Source organism: Bison bison, unplaced genomic scaffold (assembly GCF_000754665.1).
Source record: "Bison bison bison isolate TAMUID 2011002044 unplaced genomic scaffold, Bison_UMD1.0 scf7180017864383, whole genome shotgun sequence".
In the NCBI taxonomy this organism is placed as follows: Eukaryota; Metazoa; Chordata; class Mammalia; order Artiodactyla; family Bovidae; genus Bison; species Bison bison.
The window spans coordinates 2,358,051-2,368,938 of NW_011494955.1; the positions used below are offsets into that span (position 1 = coordinate 2,358,051).

At 40.9% G+C, this 10,888-nt stretch overlaps 1 pseudogene; it reads left to right on the plus strand.

The window, feature by feature from the left end:
- Positions 1-1,686: 1,686 nt before the first annotated feature.
- LOC105001681 lies at positions 1,687-6,006 on the plus strand (annotated as a pseudogene).
- Positions 6,007-10,888: the final 4,882 nt, after the last annotated feature.

Below are 10,888 nucleotides of genomic sequence, written 5' to 3' on the forward strand. Positions count from 1 at the left end.
TGAAAAATAAGCTTATACAAAGACTGAAGTTTTCTTGTTTCCATTAAACTATGATTTCAGTTCAGTTCAGTCACTCAGTCGTGTCCGACTCTTTCCAACCCCATGAATCACAGCACGCCAGGCCTCCCTGTCCATCACCAACTCCCAGAGTTCACCCAAACCCATGTCCATCGAGTTGGTGATGCCTTCCATCCATCTCATCCTCTGTTGTCCCCTTTTCCTACTGCCCCCAATAGCTCCCAGCATCAGAGTCTTTTCTAATGAGTCAACTCTTCTCATGAGGTGGCATCTTCTGAAAGAATGACAAAGTTCAGGGAAGCCCACCAAGTCCTAATCATATCTCTGTCTTTTGCTGGTTAGAAAGGATACCATTTAGGTATCCTCTACTGAAAGTATCTCTTGTTGGCTGAAAGAGACCAAGTGAAGAAAATTGCCCTTCTCATTCAATTCCATCTTCTTCTAAAACTATCCACTCTGGGAACTTGTGAGTGTACAAGCCATAAACAGTAACTGCATCCTCATTCATCACCCTCCTGAGTCACCCTTTAAGGGGAGAGGGGTGACCATGCTATATTCCTTTGCTCTACATGAAACCCTCTAACTTTTTATTTTATCAGGTGTTTTGTACAGTCTTTTCCTTTGCTTTTTTTTTTCCTTTTCCATCTCTGTTATGCACAGAAGGTGGTCCAAATTTGACTTGGCTTCATCCAAATCCCTAGTAGCAACTCACAGAAAAACATGGTCTTCGTGGGCTCTAATGTTAAGTTCTGATGTTATAGTGCAAACAGTGGACATTATAAATTCACAGAAGCCCTTGAGTAACTGATGTGCACAGCCCTTGCCTCCCGTCTAAGGGCTTCCTCTTGCCTGGCTTCCATGAAACCAGACTACTCCTGTGCCAGTTCTGCTTGTGTTGACACAGAAAGGGAGAGGGTTTCCATTTAGTAACAGAGAAACCCAAGGAATGTTGTTCCCAAATTTTTTTTAAATATTTATTATTGTTTATTTATTTGGCTGCACTGGGTCTCAGTTGCAGCAAGCAGGATCTTCAACCTTTGTTTTGTGACATTTCAGATCTTTAGTTACAGCATGTGGGATCTAGTTCCCTGAATAGGGGTTAAACCCAGGCTGCCTGCATTGGGATTGCTGAGTCTCGGCCACTAGACCTTAGAATTTCTAAGCTGGAATGGATTTTAGGAACCATTTGTTTTTCCCAGAATTTTTTTCTTAATGAGAAACCCAAGGAAATTATTCATGAACTTACAGTGACACCGAAAGGTCTTATGGCATCATCAGCTGTCACAATCCCTCCAGCAATCATTCAAACACGCATCACGGACCGTCAAGCAGGATGGTCGGTCAACATCTTTATGGCTTATTCACTATGTCAGGGAACCTTTCTGTGGTTTGAACTCCATTCTTTTTGGAACCAAGAACAGGACTTCGCGGTGCTCTGGAGGCTGTTTACAAATCCCTTCCTTTCCTTCTCCAGTCTGAATAATCTTCCTTTCTAAGTTTGATTCTCTATATCTTCCTCCCCACCATCTCCACCTTAGCCAATAAACCAATAGATTATTGCCCTGAGCTGGGAAGGGTTGATGAGATCTGACATGGCAAGGTTGCCTCTGCTACACGATCTGTCCAGGGTCAGTCCTGAAGCTGACACCTCATCCCCAGCCATGCTCTGAGACTCATAACACATTGGAGAATTATTTCTGTTCTTGTCCTTCTAAAGGGAAACTCCAATGCTCCATGAAAGTTGGGAACACAACCACAGTCATTTTCTCTACTCTCCAAGGACTATCCAATAACACTCACATTCAGGTAGTACTCTTTGTAACATTCCTGGTGATTTACCTCCTGATCCTCACAGTGAACCTGCTGATGCTGCTGGTGATCAGGACTGACTCGCACCTCCACACCCCCATGTACTTCTTCCTCAGTCACCTCTCCTTCCCAGATGCTTTCTGTTCCTCAGTCATTGTGCCTAAGCTGCTAGATAATCTACTTTCCAAGTGGAAGACTATCTCCTTCCTTGAATGTTTCACCCAGATCTCCTTGATCATATTTTCAGGGGGCACTGAAACCCGCCTCCTTTCAGTCATGGCCTGTGACCAGTACCAGGCTGTGTGCCACCCGCTGTCATATGTGGTGACCATGAACAAGAAGGTGTGTGCTGGCCTGGTGGGAGCCCCCTGGGTCATAGGAATGGGGACTGGCCTGCTTAACTCCATCCTCCTGTCTCAGCAGCACTTCTGTGGCCCCAACCTTGTCCCCAGTTTTGCCTGTAGGTTTCCTCCAGTGCTCCTGTTGGCCTGTTCTGACCTCTACATGAGCGTTGCCTCCGTTCAGACCACCATAATGGTCCTGGGCCTCAGCAGGTTTGTCCTAGTGTTGGTTTCCTATACCTGTATCATCAAGACAGCCTTGGGAATCAATTCTGCCACAGGTTGGAACAAGATCTTCTCTATCTGCTCATCTCATTTTATTGTGATCACCATCCTTTATGGTTCATGAACACTGAGGTATATCATTGCTGAACCTTTGAATATAATGTACAATATTTTCCACTCTAAAGTAACCTTGGTCTATAGATCAAAACATTGCAAAGTAGCAGGAAAAAAATTTTATTGGAACTCAGAAGGCCTGGGCTCCAGTTCCACCTCGGCTGTGGACTAGATGTGTGAATTATTAAAAAAAAAAAAATCATTTTCTTTCTGAGGTCTCAATTGTCTAATTCTGAAAAATAAGCTTATACAAAGACTGAGGTTTTTCTTGTTTCCATTAAACCATGATTTCAGTTCAGTTCAGTTCAGTTCAGTCACTCAGTCGTGTCCAACTCTTTGCGAACCCATGAATCGCAGCACGCCAGGCCTCCCTGTCCATCACCAACTCCCAGAGTTCACCCAAACCCACATCCATTGAGTCAGTGATGCCATCCAGCCATCTCATCCTCTGTTGTCCCCTTTTCCTCCTGCCCCCAATAGCTCCCAGCATCAGAGTCTTTTCCAATGAATCAACTCTTCCCATGAGGTGGCCAAAGTACTGGAGTTTCAACTTTAGCATCATTCCTTCCAAAGAACACCCAGGACTGATCTCCTTTAGAATGGACTGGTTGGATCTCCTTGCAGTCCAAGGGACTCTCAAGAATCTTCTCCAACACCACAGTTCAAAAGCATCAATTCTTCGGCACTCAGCTTTCTTTACAGTCCAACTCTCACATCCATATATGACCACTGGAAAAACCATAGCCTTGACTAGACAGACCTTTGTTGGCAAAGTAATGTCTCTGCTTTTCAATATGCTATCTAGGTTGGTCATAACTTTCCTTCCAAGGAGTAAGCATCTTTTAATTTCATGGCTGCAGTCACCATCTGCAGTGATTTTGGAGCCCAAAAAAATAAAGTCTGACACTGTTTCCACTGTTTCCCATCTATTTCCCATGAAGTGATGGAATCGAATGCCATGATCATTTTCTGAATGTTGAGCTTTAAGCCAGCTTTTTCACTCTCCTCTTTCACTTTCATCAAGAGGCTTTTTAGTTCTTCTTCACTTTCTACCATAAGGGTGATGTCATCTGCATATCTGAGGTTATTGATATTTCTCCCAGCAATCTTGATTCCAGCTTGTGCTTCTTCCAGCCCAGCATTTCTCATGATGTATTCTGCACATAAGTTAAATAAGCAGGGTGACAATATACAGCCTTGAGGTACTCCTTTTCCTATTTGGAACCAGTCTGTTGTTCCATGTCCAGTTCTAACTGTCGCTTCCTGACCTGCATATAGGTTTCTCAAGAAGCAGGTCAGGTGGTCTGGTATTCCCATCTCTTTTAGAATTTTCCCCAGTTTATTGTGATCCACAAAGTCAAAGGCTTTGGCATAGTCAATAAAGCAGAAATAGATGTTTTTCTGGAACTCTCTTGCTTTTTCAATGATCCAGCGGATGTTTGGCAATTTGATCTCTGGTTCCTCTGCCTTTTCTAAAACTAGCTTGAACATCTGGAAGTTCACGGTTCACATATTGCTGAAGCCTGGCTTGGAGAATTTTGAGCATTATTTGGGAGTCATCAAAGGGGAAAATGAAAGTCTTTAGTAGACTTTTATTCGGTGTTGGACAAAAAAATTAAATACATCATACTTAAAACATGCCATTTCTCTTTCCTACTGGAAGATGATGTTTCCAAAGCTTATTTGTACTGTAACTATTGATTAGCTAGTTACTATACTACAGCTGCTTTACACAATCAAGATCAATTTCAGTATGTATCACACCACAATATAAACACTATTAACCTCATTTTCCAAAAGAACACCGAGTTTCAGGAGTAACCAGGTACCTTACAAAAGCTGCCAGAACAAGCTAGGAATGGAGACAAAATATAAACTAAGGCTCACTGACTTGGAACCTCAAGCTCTTTTCTACCATGTTTCTCTCAGACACAAACAGCTCTAGTTGATGGGTCCTTGCTCCCAGGAAACAGAGTAACTAATAGCCTGTGCTCTCTACTAGTGAACTGGAGATGTATTTGCACAAATTGCCCTGAACTTTCCTCACCTGGTTGTTTCTCGGTGCGAAGTAAGGGATGGGAAATGATAAGGTCCAAGAGAGCTCACCTGTCCTGAAGACAAAACTCTTCAGCTCTCTTTTTCTCAGTTTCCTCGTTTGCCATAAGGGGAATGATAAGACTTCTTCCAACCACTTCGCAAAAATGTTAGGAGGGATAAATTTAAAAATAAAAATGACAGTAAAATTAGTATCTTTTTTAACCAAGTACATAAAACCCATGAAGATCATTCCAGTGATAATGACACAATTGCAAAAATAAAATTTGAATGCTTCTTTCAAAAATACTCACAATGACACTTAACAATGTATACCCATGAGGAGAAGACAATGGCACCCCACACCAGTACTCTTGCCTGGCAAATCCCATGGACAGAGGAGCCTGGTAGGCTACAGTCTCTGGGGTCACTAAGAGTCGGACACGACTGAGTGACTTCACTTTCACTTTTCACTTTAATGCATTGGAGAAGGAAATGGCAACCCACTCCAGGATTCTTGCCTGGAGAATCCCAGGGACGGGGGAGCCTGGTGGGCTGCCGTCTATGGGGTCGCACGGAGTCAGACACGACTGAAGCGACTTAACAGCAGCAGCAGCAACATACACCCACAATTTTAATCTTACTATATTGGATTTGTATCTCATGCTAGATACATTTGTATCTTTCACTTTATTTACAAAGCTTGGCTTCTTTCCCAAGTCAAAGACAAATGTGCTAAAAAGGACAAAATTTTGGTCCACTAAGCATTATAAAAATAATGGGCTGTGATTCTGAGGTGATTCCCAGAGCCATAAATGCTAGGAAAAAAATGACAACTTTATTAGACTATCATATAGTTTTGTTAGGAACAATCATCACAAGATAAGAGCATGCAGTTGTATATATAGGAAAAAGAAGAGGCAAAAATCCTCAGATTATCATCATAACTACTAAGGAAAGACACTTTGAAAACTGTGAAGTGCTATAGAAATGCATGATTTTTTTTTTTTTTTTTTAGTTTTATTCTAACCTGTAGCACTTAATATGCTGCGGAACTTCCTTTTTCTCCAGGGCAGTTTCTCTAATGTCTTGCATATGATCACTCATGTTAGAGGCATTTGAAAGCAGAAATGACTGACTTCTCACTGATAATAGTCATTTCTAGATGCTTCTACCACTGATAGCTGACAGTCCAGAGGACCATCCTTGCAGAATCTGGGATGGGATGGACCCTGACTGCCCAACAGCATTGTGGCCTTTGTCTGGACCTCATTTTATTCCTTTGTGCAATTCCCTTCAAGGTACATGACTCCAGCTTCTGGCTCAGTCCTGGAGCAAGTTCCTATCCTTAGAGTACAGTGTGGTGACCCCACTACTGGACCCCCTTATCTACAGTCTGAAGAACCAGGAGGTGAAGGCAGCTCTAAGGAGGATGCTGGCCAGGAAGCCCAGGCTTACCTTCTAAGCCAGGCTCTACTGCCTCCTCATAATAGGAGGAAAATAGCAGGAAAAGTCATGAGAAAGAAGAGGAGACAGAAAGACTTCACTCCTAAGCTATCTCAGCATGAATTCTTCTCCACAACAGAAGTCTTTGTTAGTCTGATCCCTGTGCCCTCCCCAAGTCAAGCAAGATGGGGAAACCTCTAGAGAACTAATGGCACCCATCCACAGGGGACCCAGTCACTGCACAAGAAAATCTTCTCAATAAACATATGGAGGATCTTTGAGAAACTAAAAATAGAACCAACATATGATCCAGCAATTCTACTTCTGGGAGCATATCCAAAGTAAATGAAAACATTAACTCAAAAAGATATCTACAACCACCCATGTTCATAGTAGCATTATCTACAATAGCCAACACATGGAAAGATCCTATGTTTTCTTAATGGATGAATGGATAAAGAAGGCATGGATAAAGCAGTGGAATATTATTCACCCATAAAAATGAGGTAATTCTACCATTCATGATAACATGGATTGACATTGAAAACATTATGCTGGTTTGTCAATTTTATTTATCCTTTCAAAGAACCAGCTTTTGGCACCTCCCAGAATATTGGAAATAAAAGCAAAAATAAACAAATGGGACCTAATTAAACTTAAAAGCTTCTGCACAACAAAGGAAACTATAAGCAAGGTGAAAAGACAGCCTTCAGAATGGGAGAAAATAATAGCAAATGAAGCAACTGACAAACAACTAATCTCAAAAATACACAAGCAACTCCTACAGCTCAATTCCAGAAAAATAAATGACCCAATCAAAAAATGGGCCAAAGAACTAAATAGACATTTTTGCGAAGAAGACATACATATGGCTAACAAACACATGAAAAGATGCTCAACATCACTCATTATCAGAGAAATGCAAATCAAAACCACTATGAGGTACCATTTCACACCAGTCAGAATGGCTGCGATCCAAAAGTCTACAAGCAATAAATGCTGGAGAGGGTGTGGAGAAAAGGGAACCCTCTTACACTGTTGGTGGGAATGCAAACTAGTACAGCCACTATGGAGAACAGTGTGGAGATTTCTTAAAAAACTGGAAATAGAACTGCCTTATGATCCAGCAATCCCACTGCTGGGCATACACACTGAGGAAACCAGAATTGAAGGAGACACGTGTACCCCAATGTTCATCACAACACTGTTTATAATAGCCAGGACATGGAAGCAACCTAGATGTCCATCAGCAGATGAATGGATAAGAAAGCTGTGGTACATATACACAATGGAGTATTACTCAGCCATTAAAAAGAATACATTTGAATCAGTTCTAATGAGGTGAATGAAACTGGAGCCTATTATACAGAATGAAGTAAGCCAGAAAGAAAGACACCAATACAGTATACTAATGCATATATATGGAATTTAGAAAGATGGTAACAATAACCCTGGATACAAGACAGCAAAAGAGACACTGATGTATAGAACAGTCTTTTGGACTCTGTGGGAGAGGGAGAGGGTGGGATGATTTAGGAGAATGCATTGAAACATGTATAATATCATATATGAAACAAGTCGCCAGTCCATGTTCGATGCACGATACTGGATGCTTGGGGCTGGTGCACTGGGACGACCCAAAGGGAGGGTATGGGGAGGGAAGAGGGAGGAGGGTTCAGGAGGGGGAACACATGTATACCTGTGGCAGATTCATTTTGATATATGGCAAAACCAATACAATATTGTAAAGTTTAAAAATTAAATTTAATTTAATTTAAAAAAGAAAAGAAAACATTATGCTGGGTGAAATGTCAGACAAATGCAATATGATCTCCCTTATTTGCAGAACATGGGGAAAAATCAAACTCATAGAAAACAAATGGTCATCAGAGGTAGAGGGGTGGGAAGAAGGGGGTTTGGAGGAAGGTGATCATAAGGTGATCATAAAATTTCCAGTGTAACATAAGCACTAGGGATGTGATGGACAATATGACTCTAGTTAACACCATTGTATGATATATAGGAAATCTGTTAAGAGAGTAAATATTAGGGATTTACATCACTAGGAGTAAAGTTTTCCCTTTTTTTACTTCTTTGTTTCTTTATACTTATTTTTATAAGATAATTGATTTTTTTAGATATAGAAAAGAGTTATATTTGAGTCACATTGAGAACTATAGCCCAGAAGACAGCCTCTCAGATAACTCTGAGAAACTGCTCCATTGAACCATTATTTTTTGCACAGTCATTTACATTATCAGAACACAGAACATACATCAAATGTGACGGGGTGTATTCCATCCAGTTTCCAAAAGACACAGGTTAAGTATATAGACAGCGACACAGCAGTGTTAACAGGGAAGAGTCAGTTTTGATTCTTCCATGCTGTATCTGTTTCCTTGGCCACTTTTATTATTATAATCACACATAATGGCCAGCCTCAGAAAATCCTGCCCCTCAACCTGACTGTTCAGCTCAAGTGCCTTTATTCAAAACCCTGTCCACCTTAGATGACAGGAAGGGAGAAATTAATACACGTCCCTGCCTGAGGCTTGCCAATCTAGGAGGTACTTACAAGGTTAAATGGCCTTTTCAATTTGTTTCCTCATCTCCCCCCATCTCTGATCCATAAAAGAACTTGGCATCCAGACCCCAACAATATGGTTATTTTGAGACATTATTCTACCAAGTCATCCTCTTGGTCAGCCAGCTTTCTGAATGAAGTTGTTTTCCTTGCCTTAACACCTCGTCTCTCAGATTCATTGGCCTATTGTGCAGCGAGCAGAGCAAGCTTGGACTCTTTTTAACAGCAGGACCCTAGTGTCTAGGAATGGAATACAATCTTTCAGGGAATGTTAACATGGATGTCATGAGAATGGAGTTTCTTTATCCCTATCTTCAAAACAGACGTCCTTTACCTTAATGATTGAAGCAGACATGCTGTACGTGTTTACAAGCTGTTCAGGTTCACACAAAATTCAGGTTGAACCGTGTATGAGCCAAAATGACTTTCCCATACCTCAGTGTGTGAAAATTTTCTCCATTAGAGGGAACTTTCAGGATTTTCTCAATTAGGAGTTTTGAGATGAAGAATATTGACTGAACCTGTTGCAATACTCATTTATATATGTATATCTAACCATCCTGCTCTACACCTTGCACTTATACAGATTTACGCAGTAATGTATGTCAACTGTCTCTCCAATAATCTAGAGGTGGGTGGGGAAATAAAGAATATCTTCACAGCTCTACCAGCCATTTCCACAACTATTGCTTTTCCTTTTCATTGCTTACCCTTTTGACCTGTCCCCTTTTGCCTCTCCCTCAATCTTTTACTTTTGTCTATGCACAAAGTAGAAATCTGACCACTAGCAAATTTACCACTTCATTCTGGAAGAGTCCCATCTTAGTACTGAGACCCAGCTCCTCCTGTGTTCCCATACCAAATACTGCCTGACAAAATCTAGAGGTCCAGAGTAACTTGGAAAGAAATGAAAATCAGTATATCTCCTCCTGTCTTTGTCCTTAACTATCAACACCTAAAATAGAACATAGCAAATAGCAAATCCTCAGTAACTATTTGTTGATTATGGAGTGAGTGATGGAATGAATGGTGGATCTGTCTGAGCAGTCCTGTCTCTTACATGATCCTAGAAAACAGAAGGAACTATTCACATTTAAAGTGTAAGTCTTGGGAAATGGAAGACAGAGCTGTGATATTTAGCAATCACACAGAAACACAGGACTTAAAAGGTCTTATTGAGTTCTGGCTCATCACATCCATTTTAAACAAGGAACTAATATTCAGAAAGTTAATATACACTGAAGTTGAAGTTTAAAATAAACACATTCACCTAAATAAATAAATAAAATTTTAAAATAAAGTGTAAGTCTTGACAGCAAAGCCCAGGCTAACAGATTCTGTATCCCCAGTGTCTAGTAGATACTATCACTTAATTGACTCTCAATTAGTGTGCAAAATAAAAAAGAATGAATGAGATTGAAGGAAGTGAGAGAAGGAATATATGAAAAAATCATTTAATTTTGTCCTGTAAAATTCCTGCCTTCATGACAATATAGATGTCAGAGAAAAGTAGCATGGAGGAGAGATCAGGACAGGAAGGGAGAAAAAAGTCCATATTTTGGGACGCCAACCTGGGTCATCCTCACAGAGCTCACTGAATTGTGTGCAGTCTGGCCACCCTGCCCTGAGTATAAGAAAAAAAAGCTGAGCATAAGAACTACCACCCACCTGAGCCCAGACCACTTCAGATCTCTGTCTGCTTCAAGATCTGTTCCACAGGATAGAAAACCCAGAAATAAGCCCATGCACCTATGGCCAATTAATCTATGACAAAGGAGGCAAGACTACACAATGTTAGAAAGACAGTCTCTTCAACAATGGTGCTGGGGAAACTGGACAGCCACATGTAAAAAAAAAATTAAATTAAATCATTCTTTAACTCCATACACAAAAATAAGCTCAAAATGGATTAAAGAGCTAAAGGTGAGACCAGACACAATTAACTCTTGGAGGAAAACACAGGCAGAACACTGTCTGACATAAATCACAGCAAGAGATTTTTTGATCCATCTCCTGGAACAACAGAAATAACAACAAAAATACACAAATGGGACCTACTTAAACTCAAAAGGTTTTGCACAGCAAAGAAAACAATAAACAAAACAAAAAGACAACCCACAGACTGGGAGAAAATATTTGCAAATGATGTGACTAATAAGGGATGAGTTTCTAAAATGTACAAACAGCTTATGATGCTTCAGTTCAATTCAGTTCAGTCGCTCAGTCGTGTCTGACTCTTTGCGACCCCATGAATCGCAGCACGCCAGGCCTCCCTGTCCATCACCAACTCCCGGAGTTCACTCAGACTCACGTCCGT